The sequence below is a fragment of the Anomalospiza imberbis genome, chromosome 2 (genome assembly GCF_031753505.1).
Source record: "Anomalospiza imberbis isolate Cuckoo-Finch-1a 21T00152 chromosome 2, ASM3175350v1, whole genome shotgun sequence".
Classification (NCBI taxonomy): domain Eukaryota; kingdom Metazoa; phylum Chordata; class Aves; order Passeriformes; family Viduidae; genus Anomalospiza; species Anomalospiza imberbis.
The window spans coordinates 64797636-64825383 of record NC_089682.1 but is presented as its reverse complement, the minus strand read 5'-3'; the positions used below and the strand labels follow the sequence as shown (position 1 = coordinate 64825383).

General features: G+C 34.5%; 1 protein-coding gene across 3 annotated transcripts in view; it reads left to right on the top strand.

The window, feature by feature from the left end:
- CNTN5 (contactin 5) overlaps positions 1–27748 on the top strand; it is a 601944-nt gene that overhangs the window by 165507 nt on the left and 408689 nt on the right. The window contains exon 1 of one of the 3 annotated variants that reach the window (XM_068181454.1): positions 20975–21021. The exons of the other annotated variants lie outside the window; for them this stretch is intronic. The gene's annotated coding sequence lies outside the window, so the exon portion shown is untranslated. Of the gene's footprint in view, positions 1–20974; positions 21022–27748 lie in introns of those variants that run through there. 3 annotated transcript variants of the gene reach the window in all.

Here is a 27748-nt window from a genome sequence, read left to right as displayed (position 1 = left end):
CTGTGTTGAGTCCACCTAGATATTTTCTTTTTCTCTTTTTCTTTTCTTGTTGTTTTTCTATTTTCTTTCTTTTTTAATAAAGTAATTTTTTAATGAAATACATTTTCTTTCTTTTTTAAATAAAGTAAATAAAGTACTTATTTTTTAATAAAATAAATTGCTTGGCTTGATCTCCATCTATTTCCATCTTAAGTATGGCTGTCTTCAGCCATTACCTACTGAAGTTATGTAATAGGCTTACCCAGCACTGATTAACATCAATGTAATTATGTTTCCCTGGACTAATGTTCATTATTCATTCACAACATGGATTTGTTTTAGCTTTATGGCATGTAATCTTCACAATTAAAGAAATTGTACAATAATAGCCTGACTACTTGAAAGTTGTTGCCATAGCTAATATAAGGTAAAATAAGCTTAGCCAGAATCAAAATAGACAGCTCCAGACTGCCAAGTCAGTACAAAATCTGTGGACTTCTATTGGTTCCATTAAAATGGTATTTGATAGGATACAGATGACTTTGCTAATAAATAATCGTCTATTTTGATGACTAATTATTACCCACTACAAAAGTAATGGTGATTGTCTGGTTTAGCTTTCTCAGGAATTTTATTAACTTGATCCTCAGCTATTAACACTAAGCAGTATTTCAGAATGTGTTTATTACTGTATATTAGCTGATAAATTTGTAAGATATCTTCTAGTTTTCTTTCTGGTGTTTGGAGCATTAGAATGTCATGTTCAAGGTCACAAGAATAAGTATTTAATTTTTAGGGTTTTTGACAGACTCAACTATAACTGTATCAAAATTATCTACAGTGCTTTGCATCTGTTCCCAGGCAAATGTAAATGCTTCAAGGGAGCAGAATCTTTAACTTTCCAGTAGATGTTTATAATTTAATAATGGAAAATATTTAATTCTTGGAAAAATGTCTTTCCTAATATTTAAGGCATATTTTTCTTTTCCTAATTTCATCTCTTCATCCTAATTTTAGCTTCTCCCATTACATATCAAATTAATTACTTCTGAACATTTATCTTTCTTGAGTATTTTCTATTATTAATATTTATAACCTATACATTAATTGTAATTTAGCCACAGTATTTATATCATATGACTTCTTATTAATCTGTCACTGCTGTAAGGAAAAAATGAGAGACTATAGGTTGTGAAAGAAAAATCAAGATTCAAATATTTCCAAATGTTTTCTCTGTCATTTTGGTCTTTTTTTTTTTTTTAAACAACTGCATCGTGTTTTTTTACTTGATACGGAAGAGACTTATTCATTTCTCACTGAAAATGCACATTTTACTTGTCCTTATTTTTCATAACTAACAGAGTAATATAACTAACAGGAGAGGCAAACCTTTTGGGTAAAGAGAGAGCTGGGTCACTGAAAAAAAAGTGAGAGCTAATAAAAAAAGTCACAGGTACCTGACTTACAAAGGGAGATATCCTCTGGAACACAGTCAACTGACTAACAAGAAATGGACAACAGTGTCAAAACAACAAAACTTTACCACTTACTTTGAAAAATGTGCAGGATGACTAAAAGTAAAAAGAGGAAAGCTTACTTCGTGTTTAAATCGGAGAGAGAAATAAACTCTATCAAAAAAAAAAAACCTGAACATAATCTGCATGTTCCTCATCATGTTGTTTCACACAGAAGAGAGGAAATGGAAGCTCAGGGTAGAATGTTCTTTCCCGTTTCCTTTGCCTTATCTTAAATTTTGTATAGTCACTAGAAGCGGCAGAACATCATCCCATATTTGATGGAATGCCTACAGGTTTTTTGAGCCAGGGCTGATCTTCAGTTTGCCCAGTACATGCACTGGCAATGTCCAAGTGATCAAAATGGAGCCCTGGATGAGCATCCAAGGGCTGTGGCAGACAAGGAACATGGGAATGCAGTGCTGTTTAGTCAAGCACTTCTATTAAATAAATTGTTAATCAAGCACCATCCTTAATGTATTGAATAATGCTCAATATAAGAAGGTCTGATGGCTGTTTTGCCCTCTAGGTGCACCAGGCAAGATTAATACGTCTTTAAGGAATAATATACATAGAACACAGAGAGAGAGGTAAGTGAAGACCTTGAATTGACAGGCTCATGTAGGAAAGTAAGAAGTAAATTCCACTAGAAGATAATTGATTCTTCAGGGACCTTTGCCTGTCAGATTCAATAGTAGGCTGGAAAATGCTGCTGCTTTTTTAAGTTGCAACTAAAAGAAACAGAATGAAAGACAGATACCTACAATTTGTCATTTTATTATGCAATAGGGTTTTTTTCAGTAAGATTAAGCTGTGTTGAACTAGATGTCCCAGTGGTATTTCAATACTCTGTGACTAAACTAAATCCCAAATAGCTGTTTATAGCACATAGGTCTCTGAGTTACTTATGAATATGGCTTAATAAAAAAAGAAAGTGCTAGAATAATCTAAACAGTCAACAGCCATACAGCTGTATTCTTGTATCTTTTCAGCATACTAAAAAGTGACACAATAAATAATAGTCAAGCCAAAACTAACTCCAGCACAAAGTTAAAAGTGTAAAGAGGCTGCTTCTAAACTATTAAGAGTATAAGCTCTTTGAGAGTAAGGGTTCCCTGTGGATGTCTCCGGATGCCTTAAGTTTTAGCTTTCATATTTTCCAGATTCTGTACTGCATCAGTAGATAACTGTGAACTTCATCTAAAGTGTTAACAAGTTTTCCTCACAGTTTAATCAGACAAAACAATCCTTTCTCAGTCAGAGAACCAAGGACACTTTTGCAGCTTCAGGCCCAACATGGATAAACAACAGCAAATTGAGAAGAGCAATCAGGGAGGATGGGACTTCATAACCTGAAGCTGCAACTGGACAAAAAACCCCAATATGTAAATGACCCAAAACTTATAAAAGTGTGAAAACTTGTGACCCGGGGTCCATCTTGGGTGGAGCCACGACCAGACTCTTGTACTGCCCAAGGTGTATCCTTTGAAGGCCTTTTTAATAAATACCTATCTGATTCATTTAACTCTGGCTAGCCTCTGTTTTGGGTAGCCTCTCCAGGCATCACTCCCAGTATTGGTCAGAGTCCACACTTGTGATTAGAGCATTGAAGAACTTGGAAGAACTTTCTTCTACTGATTTCAGTCTGCATGTAGGGACTGACAGGACTATACATCATGTATTCCTCTGCCCCTCTGGGCCTTAATTCTGATGCTCTCAATGTTTGGTCTCTGCAGGAGATGAGGGGAAATGCATCTCTCTTCTGCTCCTGTCATTATCTCTTTTTTGGTGCAGAATTTTTCATGTGTCGTAGCAGGTCTCAAGAAAATATTATTTTCCATTAGATTATAACAAAATTTATGCTTTATTTTCAATTATTACAATTGCAGTAATAAAGTATTACATATATTAATCACTTTAAAATATTAGCAAAGTATTTCTAAGCCTTTAAAAAGTATGATTTATCATAGTATGAAGGAAATTAGGCTAGAAGAAAATTGCTTACTGATTTTAAGTAATATGTCTTAAACTATTGTAATAAAACACCTGAAAGAAATCCAAATGAAAATAGATCTTAAGAGACCTTCTGTTTTCTGTGAGGTTCTCTCTGACCCATGGGAAAATTTTTTTTCCAAACTCTTTTTGAAGCATTAAAGGTAAATGGAGAGCTCAGACCTTTCTAGGGTCTGTAAAATCTTTTGTCATTTACAAAAGGTTCAAAAATAGTAGTTTAAATTTCCTGGTGAATAGGAGTAAATGACAGGGGTTTATTTGTCTAACACTACAACTTTGGAATGATATCTGACTTTTTCAATTTGAGGAGAAGGCATTGCAAGATTGCTGAGATAAATAAGGGTATTTTCAAAAAATATCTTCATTTAACTAATTACATTACTTTGGGATAAATATGTGGGAGGGAACCACCTTCACAACAAAAACACGATATAGTCTAAGAAAAACTAGAGGGTTTTGCCCAGGCTGACAAAATGAGGTATACTTTCTTAATGGAATGTAAAAATCCTTCTCTGGAATCAATTTCAGCCATTTACATTCTTCCAAACATGAATTCAATTTAGTGTTCCTGAAAGTTCATCCATGTGACCAACACAAGTCCCAGATACCACCTTGGAAAGCTCTGTAGCAAGTCTTCCTACAGTGTCTAAGTTAATTGTGTTTTTGTGTTATTCATCTACCTCTACTGAAATCAATGAAAGAAGATTCTGTGTGTTGGCCAGCAGCTGTAATGTCATTATTAATTTCTCAGCAGTACCCCACTTGTATCAATAAGGGACCAAGAGGTCTTGACAAGATATGGTTTTTTTTCTAATATTGATCTTGATGACCAAGCTAGTGACCTCAAGTCTAACCATTGATTCTAAGAGACAGAACTCTCAAGCTGGAGGCCAATTTTGGGCTATTAAACACATCAGAATTTGTAATTAAAGAAAATGTCACACTGTCATATTTTTCATCACAAGCAAAAGGAATCTTTCCACACACATTAAGAATAGCATGAAGTGTAGAGATAGACAAGAGATATGTGCCCTGAACTTAATTACTGGTTTTATAGACTACATTCAAATTTGAATCAGGTTCACTAATATTCCACTATATATGGAAGTTGATGTCCTTCTACTTTTTCTCAATTATCATTTTTAAGAAAGTATTTTATTAGCTTGTTTTTGCTTTCATTTCCTGACCATATTTTCAATTAATTTTTGGGAGTCTCAATCTGAATACATTTTTGAACAAATATACCTGTTTCCACTGACCTGTCTTTTATCAGTCAAGGACAAGTAATTGTTGATATTTCTCTATTCACTTCATTTTAAAGTAATATGAATGAAAACATGCAAAAGATGTTCAGAGCTGTTGACTAAACATGAATATCTGAGAGACCAAACAGAATCAGTTTCCTAGAACTCAAGAACAATTTTTTTCTTACATATCTTGGAACACTACAGCATTTGTTCCCTAAACATGCAATATGAATGTCTGAGTGCAAAGATATCTGCTGACTTTTAGGAAGATCATAGCAACATGCAGCTTAAGGTATATTTAATATAGCCAGCATAATTTTTAGAAATAAAATATTAATTCATGACAGAATGCTGATTTACAGTTAAGTTCCAAAGGCAGAAACTGATTTCTAGTCATTTGATAACATTATAGTGATGAAGCCTCCTGATTCTGTGATTGTGTATGTTGGGGATCAGGTTATAAATTATGGCTGATGTTCTAAGATATTCTGATGTTCTAATTATGTCTGATGCTCTAAGAAACTCAGTAAAAGAGAGATGTTGTCTCAGAAAACTTGTTGCTCAAATTAAGGAAGAAAACAGAAGCAGGGAAAAGATCCACAGAGATGTTTAGGAAAGAATCATATTAAAAATTAAGATTAAAGACTGGTCATTTCTGCCAATCGCCTGCTTAAATAAGGACTAACAAGCTTCTCAATACTGTACAGCCCCAATCTAAAAATTAATAGAAATCACCAAGTTTTGATACAATAGGTATTGAAGTCTGAAGATACTTAAATGCCAGCACCACACATGAATACTGCACTTTGGAATTCAGTAGTCCAGCTGGAGTTGACAGGCCCGTAGATGGCAGCCCTGTCTTGATTTGCCAGAGGTCAAACAGGTTCTCCTTTACAAAACAGGAAATGTAAGAAGTAATTCTCACGCCAAAGGCTTTGCTTTCTGAAACTCATTATCTGCATTTCAAATTTCAGCTTTACTTGGCTTAGGTTTCATAGGAATTATACTGAAGTATCTTTGTTTCATAATCTAGTAGAGTGCTTTTTTCCAAATATTTTTAAGTGTTATTTTCATTGCATTGTCTTACCAGCTATTATTCCGTTTATAAGCTTTTCCTCAGCAAAATTTCTGTCTGAAAACACATATTACAGTAGAAATCTAGGTTATTTCAGAAAATATTAAAAAGAATGAATTCATTAGCTAACTCCACAAAAATTTTACAGTACATTTATTTTATTATATAATGAACACTTGAGTCTATATGACAAAGAAAAAGATGAGAAAATAATAGGTATATGAATAGATAGATGCCTACATTGAAATGTGCAAGGAATATACCTGGTTTGCTATAAGGATTTACCATTGCTATAGAAATGCACTGGGACTGTATTTGGGCTTTCATAGTTTCCAGTTTTAAACACTGTTACTTTCTGCTTTTAGTTGCATTTTCTTTGTCTTTGCAAAACTTTGCCTATGGCAGTTAATGTACCAGTTTCTAGGTCAAAGGAATTTGCAAAGTTTCAAGAAAGTTGAAGAAAAAAAGGATTATAAGTTATTAAGATTTCACCTAACTGAAAAACTAAACTTAAAGTTTCTATAATTTCTTGAAACTCAGATGTGATTTTTTATTTAAATTTTATGTTCTCCATGGACTTAAACCCCAACACTTATATTCCAGATAACTGACAGCATATATACATTGATCCTGCTCTAATTAATTGCATATCCTTTTAGAGACTAAAAGTTATCATACTATCAGTTTTTTAGTTGTGATAGCCAGTCAGGGCTTTCACCATTTCTAAATGTAAATGAATTTCTGAAAGCTCTTATAAAAATAATCAAGTCTCTTTCTTTTGAATAACTGGAAAATGAATTTTTGAAGACTTACCTCTTTTTTCCTGAAAGGTTTTGAGACTGCACTGAAAAAGTACATTGCGCATATTACAAACCATGATGCAATATGGCTTGACTAATGACAGAAAAGAGGAATTCTGTGTTAATCATGATTGATGTGACTGAGGGATCAAAATTTAGGAGACTTTAGTTTATTGTTTTCTAGCTTTGACTTTAAAAAGTAAAAATGCATAAAAAGTAGGAAACTGAATGCTATGTTAAAAACTACTGTCTAAATATACAAGAGGTTTTATTCAAAATGTATAGCCATGTAAAATTTCATCTCATATTCTTAGTATCCTCTCATTAGTTATGAAAACTACTACCTAATAAAATCAAATAATCTGAAGGCATTCTGAAAGAGAAAAGAACCACAATATTGGATATAAGGTGCATAGTTCAAATCTGAAACAAGTAGTTTTATGTTGCTATAGGTACTTAACATCTCTCCCCACAGTGAATCTAAGGAAGGAGAAGTGCTATGAATTCAGAGAAACTCACGTGGCAATTGACAAAGTGAAAGATGGTAGATATATGTGACAAGACAAACAAGACAGCTTTCAGATTCTAAACAGTTTCATCAAAACAAGGCACACACTTCAAATCTTGTTTTTTTTCAGTTTGATCTACAGTTACATATACAATACTAAAAATAAATTATATCCTAATTAGCTAGTTCTATTAATACAGATACATATAATGATAACTCTACAGAAAGTAGAGAAAAAAATAAATTCTTCAAACATTAAAAAGGTCACAGTAATCTCAATATAGATTTATGGAGGTAATTTTTAGCAAGTCATGGTTTTATCCATTTGGGTTATATTCCACCCAAAGATAGTCTTTAAACAGCTTCAAGTCCAGTCTAATTAAAAGATCTTAATTCAGGCAGGATTAATAAAAGAGAGCAGTACAAAATTTAGATTGCTTTTAAAGGAATAATATAATCACTTCTCTGTTTAGAATGTATTTGAAATTCTTAAGTATGATGTTTCCATTTTGAAACATAACTGCTTCCATTTAACTTCATACGTGCATACTGAATTTCTGGTATTTTCTAAAATCCTTAACCTAAATGTTTTCTTAAGACAAGAGAAAGGTCATCCCTTTGTGAGCACATGATCATTCACTGAGTCAGCTCCCAGTCGTTGTTAGCTACCTTGGAACCTGTGTGGTGCTTATAGTTTATGTACTACTTGTTGCAATACTGAGAATTCATATAAGACCATGGGGGGATTTTATGAAGATAAATAGCATATTTATTTAAACAATAGTGATTTTAGAGTAATACCCATTAATACAAAGAGTCATGGCTACATTTGCTTAGATGAAAACTGTTCACAAAATCAAGTTCATTTTTTCTCGTGATTAATGGTTATTCTGGAATTTATAGAGAGACCTGCATAGAAAATCCTTTTTTATAAATATTTTCTTTTTATTTTTAATTACTATTATTAATTTTTACTTGAAAAACAGATATAAGATTTTTTTTAGTTTTGTACCAGCATGAGCATAGGCCTAAACAAACTTCTATATCTGCTTCTTTTGTAACTGATATGTTGTCTACTTAAATCAAAATTATTTTAATTTTTATGACAAATTGCTTTCTCATTTATAGCGGAGAAAAAGAAATATATGCTCATTCTGTGCAACTTGATATCTTTTTTAAAATTAAGAGCAAGCATGTATATATGGAAGAATAATTTGCAAAGGCAGATTCCAACCACTTTGTCCAAGGATATAGGCATGACAGTTTTGCATGCTGAAATTCATATATGGCAAATATTTAAATTCTACAAATGTTTTAATTGTTGCACCTTTTAAAGTATTTTCATAAAAAACTGTCATTCAAAAAGAAGAAGTAGGTTAAAGATGCAAGTCCTTTTAAGAAGGATGTAACTTGAATTTTGAGCAGATGACTTGCTACTGCTGATGCTTTAAGTCTTTGATAGACTGATCTCATCATACTGTGCTGAATGAGTTCCTACTGTAAATTTCTCTTTACTTTGCCTTTGCTAATCCTAGGGAAGACTGAAAAAAATTATTCTGGGCTGATTGTACTCTTTTTTGTCAGGATAGAATTAATTTCCTCATTGTAGCCAGTGTTGGGCTGTGTTTTGCACCTGTATTGATAATGGAGTGCTGGAAACAAAGGTTTTAGTTATTGCTGAGAAGAGCTAACACAGAGTCAAGGATACTTCTATTTCTTGTACTACCTTGGCAGTGAGAGCACCAGGCATGCACGAAGTCTCGGGAGGGGACACATCCAGGAGAGCTGACAGCAATTCACACAAAGGATATTCCATGTCATATGGCATCATGCTCAGCATGTAGAGCTGGGGGAAGAAGGAGGAGGGGAGGGCACTCAGAGTGATGAAGTTTGTCTTCCTGAGTCACTGTTAAGCACAGTGTAACCCTGGTTCCCCTGGAGATGGCTGACCACGTGTTCATGAGATGTGGTGAATGAGATCCTTCTTTTGCTTTTCTTGTGTGAAAATTTTTTTTTTAACCTAATTAACTATCTTTATCTCAACACACAATTTTTCTCACTTTTACCTTTTGGACTGATTTATTTAGGATTTGAGAAAAAAAAAGCCTGCAACCAGTAAAAGACGGTAATAATAACAACAATAATAATTATTATTTATTTTGAACTGGATTTTTGTATCTATATCACACATTTGTTCCATGCATGAAAGTGCAAACCCAGTATAATTTCATATTTCATTTAATATAATGAAATATAATGCAGCAATGTAAACCAATTTAAAAACTGACATGACACACAATTGACAAGGAATGCTATTACAGCTCATTTATCAAACAGGTTAAGCTTATGAATACAGTTTTACATTGAAAATTGATAGTTTTTACCTCTGCTGGATTTTTAATAACACAAGTGTCTGGAAATTTCAGGATGATATCACAATCAGTGTTTTCTTGTCTCCAAAATAAGCTCAGTGCAAAATGACATTTGGGTTTGTGGACAGTTCTGGCCTGAAATCCTTTTTTAGGCATAAATGGGCCAAAAAAAATGCACATGAGCTTTGTCCTGTAACTCAGGTAAATTGCTGGTGCATACCGCAGTATACTGTCAGTAAAAAGGATCATGAAACTTGCTTTATTGCAGTCATTTCTTGAGTAGTATAGACACTACTACAATCTTCCCTTCATAATGTTTCTAACTTATCTGATAATTTTAAAAGAGATTTATTATGCCAGGCCTTTTCAAGGGATTCTCGGAGCAAAAGTGCAGAAAATTCTGTGCAAATTCCAAAAAGAAGTCACAAGCAATTTGAAAGTAATATTGTTTCTATTGTATGGTAGTTTTCTTTGTTTAAAAAAAAAGAATACTACTCCTTCAGAATAAAGAAATATTCACTTATTTCTGAAAATAATCTTGTATGCATCTTCATGAAGAGAAAAGGAGTTTAAGAGGAGACTTCATCACAGTCTGCAGCTTTCTCTAGAGGGAAAGTGGAGAGGCAGGCACTGATCTGTTCTCTGGTGTTCAGTGATAGGATCTAAGGGAACAGCATGAAATTGTCTCAGGGGAGGTTTAGGTTGGATATTAGGAAAAGATTCTTCACCCAGAGGGTGGTTGGGCACTAGAGATAGTTCTCCAGGGAGGTGGTCACATCATCAAGACTGACAGAGATCAAAAAGTGTTTGGACAATACCCTCAGGCACATGGTGCGATTCTTGGGGTGTCCTGTGCAGGGTGCAGAATTGGATTTCAATGATCCTTATGGGTGTCTTCCAACTCAAGATATTCTATGACCCTCTGGTATAACAGCCACTCTTCCTGTGTAATTTACAAACTTGATGAGAATATTACCATATAATCATTAATTAAAGTATTAAAATGGACTGGGCACAGTATTGACCCCTGGAGTACACTACCAGTCTCTGGCCTCCAATTAAATATTTAATTAAATATTGCACCAGAGATCACCACCACAATGGTCTGGCCATTCTATCAGTTTTCATTTCATCCCAATTCATCCAGCCCATACATCAGCAGCTTATCTATGAGACTGTGGATGTGTTACTGAAGTACAGGTAGAAAATTGCCTCTGCTCTCCTCACTTCTGCAAGGTCAGTCATTTCATTGTACAAGTTTATCAAGTTGGTCAAGCATGACCTCCCTTTCGGAAAGCTATGCTGACTATTCCTGATGATTTTCTTGTCCTTCATGTACCTGGAAATAGTATCCAGCATTAGTTAATCCATAACCTTCCTAGAGACTGAGGTAAGGCTGAATTGTCTGTAGTTCCCTGAGTAGGCTTATGTTGTTGAAAGATTTATATTAGAAATATTGCTAGGACTTGTGTAACAAGATGAGCTGGAGAGATCTTTACTTGATAATAATTATCCATGCACATGATGACTTTTTCAATAACATATCAAAGTAACTCTGAATATTTAAGAGTTCCAACACTTAAGAGGAAGAGCAGTATTGATTTGGAAACCATTGAGAGAATGAAAAAAGGTAAAGCACGAGAAGCACATAGAGATGTTGGTATGTTATTAGCTAAGCCAGGCACCTTCATCTGAATCTATAATTTTTTCCAGATGTAGCCATGTCCTCCTCCCTCCATTTTACTTCAACCTCTAACATAGATGAACTTTTAAGATTGATGGAGAAAAGCAAGAGAAAGGGGAAATGGAGGAAGAGAAGGAAGGCAAAAAGGAAGGTGTTCAGAGCCCCAGGAATGAGGAGAAACAAAGATCTAGTGGGTTCTCTGGGACAGAGTGTTGCACTAGCTGCAAACTAACTGTGATTTGAGGCACAGGGCGATTAGAAAAAGAGAGACAGAGGACAGTTGTGGGCACTTAATTGTCTTGGGGTGATGGAGAGAGCTTCACTCTTTAGCCCAATCAGGGCTCACATTATGGGAGCAACGAAAGCAATGTTGGTGGGAGGACACTTATGCGTGCTGGAATAAGGTTTTTAGTAAAAAATAGTGCTTTTAGTATTCATCCCTTATAGTTCTAAATCTGGCATCTGTTCCAAATCACACTTTTTCTATCACAATTTCAGCATGGCTTTAACTAAACTGATATATTTAGAAAGAAATTTTCCAATGTTTAAAACATTCAAAGTATGTATCTGTCCCCTGATCATCCAATTAGTAAACAAAGAAATATACTCTTCATTAAATTCTTGTATGACTAGCCCTAAAATGTATGTCTGATTTTTATCGCATTTTCTCCACCTATACTTAATTTGCACAGAATTGTGGTGTCTATGTGTCATTTCCCAGTGTAACTTACTTTCATCATGGCTTGGGTAGAAAATGCTCTGAATGACATGGGAAAGCCACTGAGGCCAGTGTTCAGCCACTGAGCCTTCCTCACTCTGCAGTTATCATGGTTCTGCCTCTCAGTACCTTTGTCTGCATGAGAGAATAGCTCAGTCATCTTTTGTCCTTAGTGTTTTTTAGTTACAGGTACTGCGTATTGTCTGATCTTTACTCCTGCATTACCTCTTCTCTTGTACTGACTTATTAAGTAATTCTATTTTCCTTGCTGCTTTAATAGACTACTCTTTTCTAATTAAAGGAGAATGTGAGAATGAGAAGCAGCATGCTTCCAAAGTAAAGTGACAGGCAGGAGACTTAATTTCTTTTACTGTTTATACAGTGGCTCACTGTTTGACTTTGAGAAAATCACTTAGAAGGTCCAAATTTGCAAGCAGCTGCACAAAGTTTGGGTGTCTTCCTTTTGTTACCTACCACGGATTTTTGTTCTGAGAACAGTTTAACAGAGAGAACAGCAGTTAAAGATGATGAGACATGCAGATACTTGTCATATTCGACAATTAGGATAGTATTAGAGCATTTCAAAGTCAACATCTTAAAACTCTAGGTGATTTCAAGCTTGTTTTATTTTTTTTTTTGGTTGTTTTTTTTTAATGCTGACTTGAAAAATATTGTTCCTTGATTTTCCTATCTGCAAACAGAAAATAATAGCCTTCACAAGGTCTGTTGGTTGAAAATGTTTATAAAACTTTTCAGGATTGCTTGTGCTATATAATAAGAGATTTCCTCAACCATGTTAGTATTATTGCATTACAAACAAGACCAGAGGAAAACTTTGACTCACTTTGCTAGACTACGGTTATTCACCAGGCCTTCTGAAAAACGAGACTTGAGTCAATCTTCACTGCACACTGATCTACATTATTGTGTGCATTATGAGTCAAAAAGAAGAGAAACATAATTAGTCATAATTCTGTCTTTCCTCTTAGAAAGTGATATATATCCAAAAAAAAATCATCTGTGGCAAAAAAGCTGAAAGAATACATCCTGTTAGTTAGACTCGAAAATAAGTATTTTTCCACAATTAAAAAGAATCTGAGCAAACAGATGCAACAGAAGTTGAGCTCAGAGGAGTTCACCATGAGCTGAGTACTTGCGCTGGCAACCAGAAACGACAGTGAGCTCATTTCCAAAGGGTATTATTTGACTAAAAGTGATGCAGCACCAGTATCAGCAAAAACATCATGTCTGGTAGAAAGGTGGCCCTACACCTGAACATGAAGATCCCATTGGAGTGGAGTTGGAAAACAGGTTTGGGCTGTGGGAGGAACTCTCCCACAGTTTCCTTCTCCCATCAATATACCTATGTTTTACTTTGTTGGAACAAGCTCAGTTGCACGACAGGACCCTTGGAGGACACTGCACTATGACAAGACAGCATGCATGAAAAAAAGGTGAGATTAAACTCACTAGCAGTATCATGATCTGTGTAACCCAGGGTTACACAGCTTGTGCATGCATGGAAATTGCTGACGGGGGTTTGTAGGATTCTGTAATACACAAGGACATGGAAGCTTTTTAGTCCTAAAAATTTCTCTATATTATTACAGAGTATCAAAAATACTACAAAAATCAACACCAGCAAGAATCCTACCACAGACATCATCACTAGCAAATATAAAAATGACTGATAAAGTGAATAAATATAGCAATTAAAAATCACTATCAATAAAAAATCAGCTATCAATAATATATCAATAAACAATAGTATGGTGACTCTCAATAGCATTAGCAATCAATCATAGAGCAGCAATCAATATAAAAAACCCAGCAATTAATATAGGTTACTGTGAGTTTCTCATTAGTGAAGCAACTTCTCACCAATAAAACAGTCGACACACTTATAATATATTACTCCTATGGATGTAAAATACCAGTTTTGAGTGATTTAGGTTTCAGAACGGGCCAAATCATGTTGAAGTGTAGGACAAACCAGTCACCAAGAGAGACCCGGCCATCCCAAAGCTGTTAAGGACAAACTGAAAGTACTCCAAAAGCAGGCCCAAAGCAAGGACCAACAAGTTAACAGAGTTTGAATTCAAAAATTATTGACATCATGGAGTCTGGAGTTAGCCAGGTGTCCTCAATGAGAGTCTAAGATCTTGTATAAAGTTTGTGTAGATTTCAACTTGTTTAGGAAAGTAAAAACATGTGCAGCATAGAAAGTTCTCAGAGAGATAGGAACTCTATTTTGGATAAAAATTAAATTCTTTGTATATTGTAGAGATATAAAAGGGCATGGGACACCATTTTGAGCAGCCAGTAGATACTGTTAATGTCTATTTTTCACCCAGACCTCAAAAAAAGTGGTGATGTGTCTGTTCTTCCAGCCCAATTTTGTTTTCCAGGACTGCTTCCACTTCTTCAGAGAGTAAGTTGCAGTTTCTTGAGTTTTGCACTTACTGATGGTATTTCAGGAGGTCACCACTTTCCAGGTTCCTCGCCTGCACTTTTAAAGAGGCCAGCTGCATTTTCAGTATGTTTCTTGTTCCAGGACTCAGTTCCCAGGCTCATGGCTCCCATACCAGCAGGAATTGTCTATGTTAGTACCTTTCCTCTTTCTAAACTTTTTGGCTGCTTGCATTGCAAAGTTATATTAGTATTAGTTGTGACTCAGAGTAAAATCCCAAAGTAAATCGTGCAGCACTGTGTTGTTCACCTTCTACATCTCCTGATGTTAGAGAAACAGGAAACAGAAGTCAAATATTTTGCCACTTATAAACATTTCCAAATGATCTTTAGGAGCTGAGTGTGTGTCCTCAAAGTTTCATCAATACAGTTAAGAATTATCTCCTGCCATATAATTTTGTTCTTTCAAAATCTCCATCTAAGCAATTGAGTTCTTCCAATACTGAACTCTATAGTTTACTGGAAATGACCATTTAAAACCTCATATTTATTGACATCAGCTGATGGTGACCTTGCACTTACTAATTCATGTCTCCATGGTTTTCCTTCTGAAAATTGACTTTTATTTCTATTGTGAAAAAATCATGATACACTGCAGACAGCACCAGTTGTGGGTGTTACAAATATTACAGACACCATTATTATTGTTATTATAATGCAAGTGAGGGAAGAAGGACTATTCTGGGATAACATCTTACTGTTTATGGAGTTTGGAGATGGAAGTTATATGTAAGTAAGCAGTACAAAATTACTTGTGAATATCAATATATAATTTAAATGTAAAGATGGACGTGTTGCTACATATTTAAGACCTTGAATAACAATCTCCACTTCCATCTACCAGATTAAAACTGTATTATGAAGTTATTGTTTTGAAATTACTGAGATATGTGCATATATTTAAAATAAATTCCTAGATTCACAGGCTTTCTGAAAATTTTCCTACTGGACAAGTCCATGAAAGACAGGGAGGAGGACATGCCCCTTACAGTGTGGTACCTATCATTCCCTTGTGCAAGTAAATAATTTCTCATCACTTCAGGATTTGACCTTTGTTTTCTAAGTGGAATTTTTTCCTTCTAAATATAAGTTCAGAATTAGACATAGCTTCCCTTGGGCTGACCAGACTGTTGCCCATCACACAAGGGCAGAAATGCTTTCATGCTTCCAAATAACCAGGAGAAACCCTTTCCTGTGTTACATTTAATTTCTTTATGGGTTGATCCAAAGAAGACATTAAAGGATAAGGTGAGATGGGAGAAACAGCTGACTCATGGAGTAGTTTTATGTGCTTAGATTCTATTTTAAAAGGTATTTTAAAAAGGTTTGGGCTGAAATATGACCAGTAATGGCCAGTACACTTGATAAGGATATTGAGAATTAATTTCTTGCCATTCAGATATCCTGGTATATCTATGCTGTCTATAGTCTTCACCTGTCAAGACTGTACAGCACCAGAAGTAGATTGACGAAAAAAGCAAAAGACTCTAAATGGAAAACATTGCACTAAAATTCCAAAAGCAGCATTGAAACTCAAACGTGTAGTAGAAATACTTGGGGTTTTTTTATAGCAAGCCTTTTCTTCAGTGTAACCTACAGTACAAGGCCTCCCAGAGGACATTTAGGAACACAGTAGTCTTTGATCTTAATGGAAACTGTGTTTGCTGAGGATGGTGCTGTCTGCTTAGCAGTCACCAGGTAGTCTGGTTGCACAGCAGGAACCTCTTTCCTGTAATACAGACACAGATAGTGAAACCTGCTTCATCTGTCTGAGGGAGCCTGGAATTTCCCCTACTTCAATGTGGGAGGTTTTGTGTTTCTTAGAAAAGCTTCTTTCTTCCACGCAGCCGATGATGCTGTGACACATTTTCAAAGTAGCTAGGGACTGTGGGCCCATTTGACACAGTAGGAAAAAGGTTAAACTAAGTGGGAGAAAGATCTAATTTGGCCACTTCAAGAAAAAAGGTAGAATTATTAAATAGACATGTGAGAAGAAGGTAACTATTTTTTCTGAACCATGCTACATCAGAAATAGTAGATTTGTTTAATAAATTCTGATGGGCAAGTCAATTACCAGGATATTTTAATGAAAAATAAAGGATTTACTTTTCAACACAGAATGACATTTTAAAAGGGCATAACTTTCCTGTGTGAGGTCAAAAGCAGGAGAAAGATCTATACAACTCTTAAGCTATTTTTTTTCCATCTACAGCAGGTCTCAACGAGATTTTTTGCTGAATCTATTACCTCTCTATTTGCCTCTCCTACCTTGCCCTTCCACAATATTTAATAGCTTTATAACTGCTTCTCCTTTCTAACATATAAAAATCCACTGATTCCTAAACGGTCATTAATGAGAATGTAATCTGTCTTGTTTGAGGTTCACTGGGAGACAGCACAGCCCTACAGTGAGCTATTCTTCACATCCCTCCTGCACAGCCTTTCTAAGGATACTGATTTTACACCTCTCTCCACTCTAATTTCCTGTTCATTTTACAGTATAGCATCTATTAGTCACAGAAAGTTGGAAAGTTAAGGACTCTGCAGTTGGAGTACTCTGAAGCTTGCAAATAGAAAGGTTTTAGACCTTTGTGTGTAATGGGCTGTAAAAGTAAAGCTGTGATTTATTGTTTGTTTCAGTTACTGAAACCTAGTGGCTAGCCCACCTTCTGTGGAATTCAGTGATCTGCAGATGTTTATATCTAATAAAATGTTTGAATAAATTGTGATTCTTTTCCTTTTAATGCATCATGCTTCCATGTAACTGTGCAACATTTCTTTCACAATTATATTTTTAACATTCAGTTCAAAGATGAAAGTAACACAGCTTTATATTTATTTTCATAACAAAATAAGTTTTTAAAAATTAAATCTGTGACCATTAGTAGTTAAAAATTATTATTCCTTTTAATTCATGCTAAATCAGTCTAAAAATAAAGAGAAATAATTTGTTGGCATATGGATATGGATGGACAAAAAATGATGGCTTATATTATGCACACGCACTCAAACAGGTCATGGATATATACCTCTGTAATTTATAGAAGAGAAAGAAACTCAAGGAAACAGAAAATTTAATTTTGAACTGTACTAAGAGGAGTGATTTGTTTTTATTATTGTCAAAAGGCAATTTGCATGTTTGCTTTTAATTTCCATTACAAAATAAAAAACATAAAATGAAACAGAACAAAATTACATGATTCTTAAGAGCAATGTCTTTCTTTCCCAGGTATAGCCATAAACTTTGCAGGCAAATGATTGATCAGCTTAATAATATCTAGGAATTAGTTTCAAAATGTGCTGTGAAAAAGCAGAATTTTTATGGCTAAAGAAAGAAACACATCTTTTATGTGGAGTCAATAGTTTATTGTTAGTGTAATTTAAATCCTAGCTGTCTCTTGAAGATTTCTTTTTAGGTCAGTACCCATTTTTACAGAAAAATAAAAAAAAAAGAAGAAATTTAAAATAACAAAAATTATAACACCACAGAAGAAGTTGAAATTTCCTTACACACAACCTTGATAGCATTTTTATCCTATTAAATTTGATTTCCCTACACGTGGGTCTAAATGTTGGCTTCAGCATGGGGAAAGGCTGCAGCTGTTTAATGTACCTTTGGTCCTTCATGGGTACTCATGTGGGTGTTTTCTTCCTCACGTTAGACTCACATCAGGACTTTTTCTATGTTTGCCAACTTTCTCACAACTTGCTGTCTCTTTTTTTCATGTATGTGATTCTTCTGTAATTACTAATTATGGTATACTTTACATATGTTAGATAATTTTTCTTTTTCTCTTTGCTGCATTTAAAAGTGATTTCTCCAGGTCTGTACTACCTTAGCTGGTCATTTGTAGAGTGCTGATAGCCATTGGGTCTGGAATATCAGTTTGTATCCTATTTCTTATTGCCCTCTCTGCACTGCATCCTGTGTCCCACCATTCAAGGTCAGTTTTGCCATACCACAGCCATATTCCTTTATGCTATATTGCTATGTTAGAATCATAAATATCAGATTCTATACAGAAAAACTACCAGTTACTACCACATATATGAAAATTTTACCATAGAAAGTTAAGCAAAAGCAAAATTAAATTGACCTAGTTTCTTGGCAATTTCAAAAATTGCTGTTACAGCTCCAGCAACCATAACAAGGTTTAGCTAGGTAAGAGAAGTTCAGAAAAAGTAAACATGGCTGTCTCATGGCCTTGAAAGACTGCTCAAAGATCATGGCATGCTGGTAGCTGTAGCAATATCTTGTTCACTGGGCTACAGGATCCATTCCACTCAGATAAGTATCTAGGGCTTTTTCTAACTTTTAGGTAAATGCTTCAGGGCTGAGGTCATCAATATCCAGGTGCTGATTGGAGAAGTTCATGGTGTAGTCAAATGAAATAAAGCATGGTTGTGCAGAAGTGCTTCTGTCAGAGATGGGAACTGAGCCTGAACCTTCCAAGGATGAGTAAAGTTTTCCCCATTTTAACATGTGTCTCTAAATAATTGCTAACAAGCAGATGCTTAAAAGATAGGAGGGAGGGATGACATTCCTTACTAAAAGTGTCAGAGTTGTGCTACTAAATGCAACTTTGAAGGTTTATTAGATCATAAGCTTTTACTGCTTGGTAAACAAATATATTAGAGAAAAGTGTATTTGTAGGGTACTTGGTATTCACATGGGCATTTGCTTACATTAAACATTATTATACTCAGCAATTAAAAAACATACAAATACTCTAAAGGAAGAGAAACATCTAATTCTCTCTCTTTCTATTGGGTGGCTTCATGACTAGATTTCTTTAATCTTTGTCTTCATAATCTTTATAAAATTTCACTGTTTTCTGCAAGGTGAATCAGCTCTAAAAGAAGGATGAGCAGATTGTCTTCCTTTGCTTCACAGATCTAAATATTTTCTGGACTGCAGATGAAGCTTTGAATCATTCAAGCAGTACAGGGCAGAGCTGTAATATCACTTAGATAAATTCTTATCCTCTAGGCTGGGTTTCAAAAATATTAATAAGAACAGCAGCAGATTTTCTCACTTATACTGTTTGTTTGTTTGCTTGCTTGCTTGATTCAAAACATGCAATATAAGTCAAAGCTACTCTCCAGTCCCTGAATTCAGTGCATTTCCAAGGGCAAGGTCTAGGTAAAATTTTTAATTCGAACTCCAAGGCTAATAGAGTGATGGAAGACTCTTCATAATTCTTAAGTAAATTAGCTATGCAACTGGTAGTCAATTCTACCACAGTGCTTTGGTAGAAGAAATTTGGATATCTACTACATTTCCTGCCAATCACATAAACAGGGATGACTAAGACAGTTAGTTGGCTTTTATCTATTTGGTTGGTTTGGTTTGAGTAGGGCCAAAACTATTTAATAGATGTACTTCCAGCTGCTGCTGGTTTCCTAGGACAACAGGTGAAGTAGGCAGTAAATTAGAACATGAAGACATTCCCCATGATTCCTTTAGTCAGGACGAAAGAATGAAAAAGTCAGGGGAAGAAGCATTTGAAATCTTAACTCAGGTTGAGTACAAGAAAATGAAAAAAGGAAAAGCTTTAAAATGATATGACTGTGTTAATTGTTTAGTTAATAAATACTTTTTCATGAAAAGACTGTTTTTTAGCCTTTATTTGAAAATTAATCTAAGTGCCCATATAATACCACAACAGTGGATTTTTGTTTGGGTTTTGGAGGGTTTTTTTGGTTTGGGTTTTTGGGGAGTTTTTATTTGTGGTTTTGTGATTTTTTTTTGTTTAGTTGGTTTTTGAGGGGGAGATGTTAGGGTTTGTTTTTTTTTCTTTCCTAATTGAGGTTGCTAAGAATTGTTCAAAAATGTTGTGATTTCTCTGTTGTCAATTTAACTTAATGATTGAATAGTTCAAACAATAATTATTTTAAGGAAGTCATGCTCTACTTTTTTTTGGATAAGTTAAATGGAGACACATGCCTCTAGCATAATTTCAAATGAGTACTTTGAAAATGAAATAATCAGTAAAGTCGTAATTGCATGTTATCTGGAAAAGGTCACTCTAAACAAATTCCTGAGAAATCTTTACAAAAATGCTCATGAGCTGGTTTAAATTCAAACAACAGAAATTATTTTCTATTCCTTCCATTATAGATGAGCCTTCATGAACTTAGGAGGCTAATTATGTGAACCTGTACCTTTTCCATTCTTCCCAGCACTATCCTTTCTTAAAGGGTAACAGATAAAAAACAAATCATAATTTCTCTTAATTCTCTTAATTTCTTGTTCTTGTTATAAGAAATAAGGGTTTTTTCCCCCACCAAACAGCATAAAACAAACATTGTTGAATTTTGTATCCACTCTGAAGCAAGACAAGTATCTCAGATTAAACTCATGCAGCCAACCAACATTGTCATGTCAAGGAACATGCAAGTAATGAAACATAAAGAGCCAAATGAACATATGTCCACATAGAAGAAAGTTTGCGAGATCTAACACTTCAATAACAGCTTTACACACACATAACTTATTTTTTTCCCCACAGATTATGAAAAGGGAGTCCTAATACAACTGGATCCAGTGAAGTTCCTGAGAATCATTGGCGTTCACTCATACAGGACATAACCTGTTCTGTTTTGAAGAACAACTTCTGTACAGCCAATTGGAAAGTTGAGGTACTGGATATTTAGACAAAACTGCTTTTGGGATATGTTTATTGTCTTTTTTTTTTTTTTTTGCCTTTATTAGTTTATAAAGCTCAAATCAAACACAGATGCTCTCACGAGCAATTTAAACTGAGTAAGGTTACAAATGGAACAGAGATTATAAAACAAATCTAGTTTTATGGATGAAATTGTATTTCTCACCATGGGTTTGCAAAAGGTTCTGTTTTGAAAGTGTTTACCACTCCTTGAAAGTGTTTTGAAATAGTCACTGCAGTATACTCTTAACCTGAATGCTCTGAATAGGTTTTGAAATCTAATTTCTGTGTCATGTTTAGTTGCACATAATTGATTCTAGAAATCTCTGTAGACAAGTCACAAAGTCTATACTGCACATCTAACCTCTCAAGTGTTACACTGGGGCTTAGTCTAGGTCTAGAATATGGTGGGTTTGCTGCAGTACTCTGAAATGACAAGCGAGTTCCACAAAGGTAAACCTCTTGAAGGTCAAGGATAATGCCCCTTTTAGGAGTTACAGTTTTTCCATCTTATATTAAGTGGTTAGTGTACCTCAGGGCGTACCTTGCTAGAGTACTGAATAAATACAAATTTGTATTAATGAAGCAGGTGAACATGGAAAGTGCTTTGTTCAAGAACGTGTTGTGATACAAACCATTCTGATGCAGCAGCTGTAGATTTGAGTCATTTGAATCTGATATTCACTATACAGATGAGCGATGGCTATTCATTTTCAATTTATCATGAGTACAGCCACAGATTGAAATAAGATAAAGTAAATGTCCGTGGTTATCTGTTAACTGGTGTGATTTATCATTTCATAGCTGAATGACTCATGAACACGTAGTTCAGAACACCTCTAATTAATTTTTGAGTTGAGTCTTTAGTCTTAACCTCAAACTATGGTTTATTAATGGGTTAAGGTAACGAGCTTGCTAAAGTGTAATGTGTGGCTGTGCAAACATATTTGGAAACTCATAGTTCACTGTTGGATGTCAGATGTTTTACCTGCCTACCCAACTAATTGAGAATCATATCAAAGAACCAGAAATAAATGAGACAGTGACCTCCAAAAGACATAACTGAATTAGAACTGATGAACTTGATATGAGTAGATTCATAGTGTCATTTTAAAAATAACACAGTTTAACTCATTTTCCTGTCCTTGGAAATGTATTGCACTAAATGCATAGGAATGATTGACAGGTGAATTTTAATTTGTTGGCTTTTTAATTTTTTCTACAAGTGTTATAAGAGTAGAAGATTTATTGAAGGATATTTCTTATATAAAAGTATTTTGGTTCTGAATACACACAAAGCAGGCTTTCTGGAACCTAAGAGGTGTCTTTAATGGTTTTGAGGAGCAAAAAGTAATAGGGGAAGCTAAAAAGGGAAGAGGGCTTTTTTCCCAAGAGATAAATGAAAAAATCATTCTTCTGTCTTTCTTCCTACAGAACAGAAAAGATAAGTTTAAGACATAATTGTTTAAGATATGTTAAAGACATAATTTCCCATAATTTGATAATTTTTGAGATTTTTGTTTCTCAAAATTTCTTATAAGCTAAATAATTGTGTATATTATTCTGGAATTCTGTTAGTCTTTAGACTGGAGGTTTATGGTAGTCATGTTTTGACAAATATTTCAGGATCATTTATGTAGATATTCTTTCTACATTAATCTATAATATCAAGTGACAGAACCAACTTCTGGCCTGTCAGCCTTTGTGTGAGATGTTAAATTCATCCTCTGTTGCAACAGAACAGAACTGAGTCTCGTGTCTGTTTCTTAAATCCATGTGGTTCATTTGTCATAAATGATAAAGTGCTCAAATATAGAAATTCCTATTGAAAAAACAATATAAATTTCCAGTGAAAAACAAATTGTGCTGTATTTTGTTATACTTCTATAAAGAAGAAAGATTTGGCATAATTTTATGCCTAAGCAGGAGCTGCTTATTTACTGGTGAAGAATATGCTGTCAAAATCATATATTTGGCAGTCCATGCCCTCAGCCTCTCAGTAAGTACATAGTGTGATGCAAAACAGATTTAGGGAAAACACTGAGCTTCCCTACCTACAGTCCCTTGAATTTTTTTCTCAACTTTGATGTCCATGCATCATTCACCTCCGCTTTTCCAAAATGCAAAAGATTTCTTTTATTTTTCCTAAGATTCTGCTGATTCCCCTGTTTCTTTTCTTTCATTGTTGTGGATTCACCTTTAGTTGGATTTCCCAGGAATAAGGTTTGCATACAAAACTGTTAAATCAGAATAGCTGATGCATGTCAAAGTTGCATTCTTTGTATAAAGTTAACTACTCAAATAAATGGAGAACAGCAGCAAAGTTTATATTAACAATAGAAACGTCTCTGATGCATGTTTTTGAATCAGCTATCTCATTATATTTATAGTATCTATCTTGATCATTCGGATCTTGGCATAGAGATTAGATTTAATAGAGCTATTAAGAATTTCTCTTTCCTTAAAGTTTTGCTGGAAAAAATTATACTAGTTAGGAAAAACAGTTGCTAAAATGGGCTATATGGGGGGGTTGAACATTGTTATTTTGCATGATCTGAAATTCTGACAGTTGTAACAATGATGGTCAGGAACAAAAGTAGCAGTGATTTTTAAAACACAAGTCTGCAATATCTTCCAAATGTGAAGATTTCAATAGACTAACACACCAAGAGAGCGGAAGGACCTGACAGAAAATAGTAATTTTCTGTATGTATAGGATTTAACAGTCCTTAAATGGTTCATGCTGAATGAAAGAGAAACTGAAAAATGACCTTTATCTTTGTCACCACTGCAAATCTTACTGTTCCACTGTTCCAGTGATGCATAGAGGTGGAAATAAAGGAGATGAGTACAATAGACTTTTCCATAGACCGAGTTTTCCAGGTCATTTAATTCTCTCTAGTGTGTTCAGAACCTTTCCAACAGAGCTAATGATAACAGATTGCCACATTATCCTACTCATGGTGACCTGTTTGGGTACCTGCCAGAAATTCTACTCACTCAAAACTATGGATAAAAAAGAATGTTTACTGAATTCACTTCTAATGATTATTATAATTTATTCAGGGGAAAAAAATTAAGTTATTGAGTACTTCATGTGTTAAATAATGACTCAATTATTTTGAAAATTGATACTTTAGGTTGCTGCTCTGCTGCAACTGATTTTGAATTTTCCTTACTGACTCTGGCCTTCTCCCAGTTCATGTTCCATGGGGACAGTTCTCCCTATCAAACAAGGCCATTTTTTCAACATATAGACAGGTAAAGCTACTCACAGGAACTTTGTCCTTGCTAAAAAAGAAACAGCTGTGGCTGTAAAAGGGATACATGTTGCATCTTTACTGGGATTTTTTCTTTTCGTGATTACTTTTGGGCTGCACGAGCTTCAAGAGTGCTAATGAGAAACACTTACTACCAGTGAATACAATGGTATTCAGGCTCTTGATCTTTTCATGATTTTAATATGATTTCTTTGAGCATAAAATTGACGATTCTAGATTGTATCTTTATTGTTTGAATTTCTGTCTTTCACATCATTTTTTTGAGAACCAAGAAGCTTTAAATCACATACACTATGTGATTTTTTACCATGAAAAAAAGGAGCTTGCATTTAAATATTACATAAAGAATTTTTGGCTCCTTGAACATGCATTGTTTCACCAGTCTTATTGGAGAAAAATGATTTTTTAAAAGAGATTCTGCCTGGGAGTCCTGCTTTTGAGATAACTCGCTATTGCATGTTACCTACTTAACTTTGAAGGGCTAAAAGGATCTAAAATTTAAAGTTTACTGTTTATTCATGCTGATTCCTAATCTACTGTGTTCAAAAAGGATTTTTGAGTTTACATATATTACTTTGGGTTGGGTTTTTAAAATTACATTTAAGTCCCTGTAGAAATCATACTTTTTCCATATCAATGCAAAGATCATGTTAGGAGTAATACTAAAGTTTACTTACCATACTCCAGTGACTTAGTTAGGCTTTCCATGTATAGCTATTGGTTCTCTAACTTAGGGCCTTTCAAACCTGCATTGAGCAAATAAGTCACATGAACAGCTTTCCCTTGATTATAAAATTAAAAATACTAGAGTATAAAATTAAAAATACTAAAAAATCAGATTTCAGATGTAATTATTCTCATCAGAAAATGATTCTTTTGGTTTCATACATTAAGGGCTCGAATTTCAATCTTACAAAAAATGTTTTGCCTGCTGGATGCAAAGTATAGCAGTTTAGCACCTGCTTTGCTAGCAGCTGAATCATCTCACATGAGTAACAACTTTCTTTTCAAGGTAGGGAGGGCAACACAGAAGGAGAATCACAGGTAGCAGTGTTAATAGAAACACACTACTTTAAAAATAGGATTTAAGAGGTTTGGAACTTATATGACTAATATCTTGTTGGAAAAAATCATGCTGTGTTCTGAGAAAATTAATGTTTTTTGTGGCCTGAAATGAGTAGTGATTCTTCCCTTTCCTACTTATGTGTCTGTAATAGAAATAACTAGAATATTCAAGGCTTTTGATATTGAACACCTTTACTTTGACTCCAATTTTATGTTCTGCCAGTTTCCTTTATTTTAATTTTGTAATTAAATATTATATTGTGCTTCTCTGTTAGTTTACAAAGCACTTTAAAGCACTTCAAAATTAAGACTATATCTTAATATAATTTTTTTAAAGTCTTCTGAGTAATGTCTGAATTTCTATTAGACTATAGTTCTGAATTATTCAGATATTAGTACAGTTTTCATTAGTAATGAGTACATAATTTGATGGAATAAATTGTGATATATATGTTTACAGCTTACTCCAGGCTAATGAGAATCTAAAATGTAACATATAATAGTGGTTCACTGCCTTCTGTTGATGCACAATAGGGAAAATTGAAATACTAGTCTAACAAATTGCATGTATGCAGGTTTCAGATCTCCTATAAATCTATCTCCATACAAGAAACCTTTTATACATCCCAATGTGGTCTACAGAAGAAAAAAATTATCCTATGATAGTTACTTAGGCTCAGTCTGGCATTACACTGAAGCCTTACCAATGACAAATCTCTGCAAAAGATGTTATTCAGTTCTCTCCTTGTGACCCTCCCTTCCCTGTGGTGTATCTACAGATTGTATATTTAATGCTTAATTGGTTGATACAGTGGAAAAGATTCTTTTTTGCTTTGTTACATTCCACTCTGTTTTGGGGATAAACCAATATACTAGATTTAAGGGAAATTTCAAGGCAGTAAGACTTCTACTTTCCAAGGCAGCTTGCTATCAGACTGGCTTTGCAATCACAGTAGGCCACAAAGCATGCCTAAATTTTTGAAGCAGGTGAATTCTTGTGCTGATACAGCATCAGAAATCCTGGTGAGAAAAAGAGTGAACTACACATGGAGCCACTCCACTGAGGGTGCCACCTCCCACTGCTGAAAGATTCACTAATAAAAAGTTAAGTGTGCTAGGGCCTCACCCCCACTTCTGCTCAGGTCTGTGGAGGCAACATGCTTTTCATGAAAGCAGCAATGAGTCAAGCCTGACAAGCCATTAAGGTCCAAGCAGCCTTCATTGTTTGTTAAAAACAGCTCTAAAATTTCCATAAAGACCAAAATATGTATACTTTCCACATAGTGAATGTGTGAGTCCAGTCTCAAACCTGGCAGTCTGAGACTGTGTCCATTGCTCTGCTGTCTCCTACCAGCCAGGCTGAAATTAGCTACAAGGCAGCCACTCATTCACATTGGGGAAGGATACAGGCAGATGGAATTTGGGGCAGACAAACACCCTTTCCTAAGAAATGAGCAGAAGAAGGTCTTATATTTTTAGCCACAAACTTTGTGAATAGTGAATGCAAATGTTCAAAGTGACAAGCACTGAGTCTTGAAGACAGTTCATTGACCATGCCTGTTGAGATATAACTATCACCATCTTAGGTGGAATTCATGTAATTGACAGATGTAGCAATCCCTAAGCTAGAGGTAATTTTGGAAGACTCCCATATTTTTCATGATTTTTTTTTTTTTTTGGTACAGAATACTCAGAAAAGTGATGATTTGAAATTGATAATGAAAACACATTGAGAGAGCTAAAGTCTTGTGTACGATTTTCATCAGACAGTTTATGCAGGCACAATGTTTCAGAACAACTTCATATGCCATTCATGTTTCTCATTTTGTATTACACTCATTTACATTTCAAGTTTTTGCAAAGCATATGTTTATAAATTTTGTTTTATCTTCTTAGACTTGTAAAGATCCCTAATAAAGTGCCATGAAAATGCTTATACCACGATGCCTTACAAGGAGAGAGGGAGAAACAGGCTGTCAACTGATCTTCATCTTGTCTTAGTGTTCAAACCTGAATCCAAATTCATATCTCAAGTGTTGCAGAGACATGTAGAGAAGAGCTCTTACCAAATGAGATATATTTCTGTCTTTTGCAAAGCTTTTAAAAATAATAGAAAATCCATAGTCTCATACAAAAATTGAAGCTTTACATACTATAACAGAGACTCTGATAATAAACATTAAACATCCCTAATATGAAGTACAACTACTTATATATTGTCATTATACTAATTATTATTTGGTTATTATAGCAGAAGTATTTTTCCTGTTTAAAGTCCTCAGAATGAAAGTTATTTTTATCATTTTTTCACATATGCAGTGGAGTTTCTAAAGAGGATTTCTAATTAATTCTTTC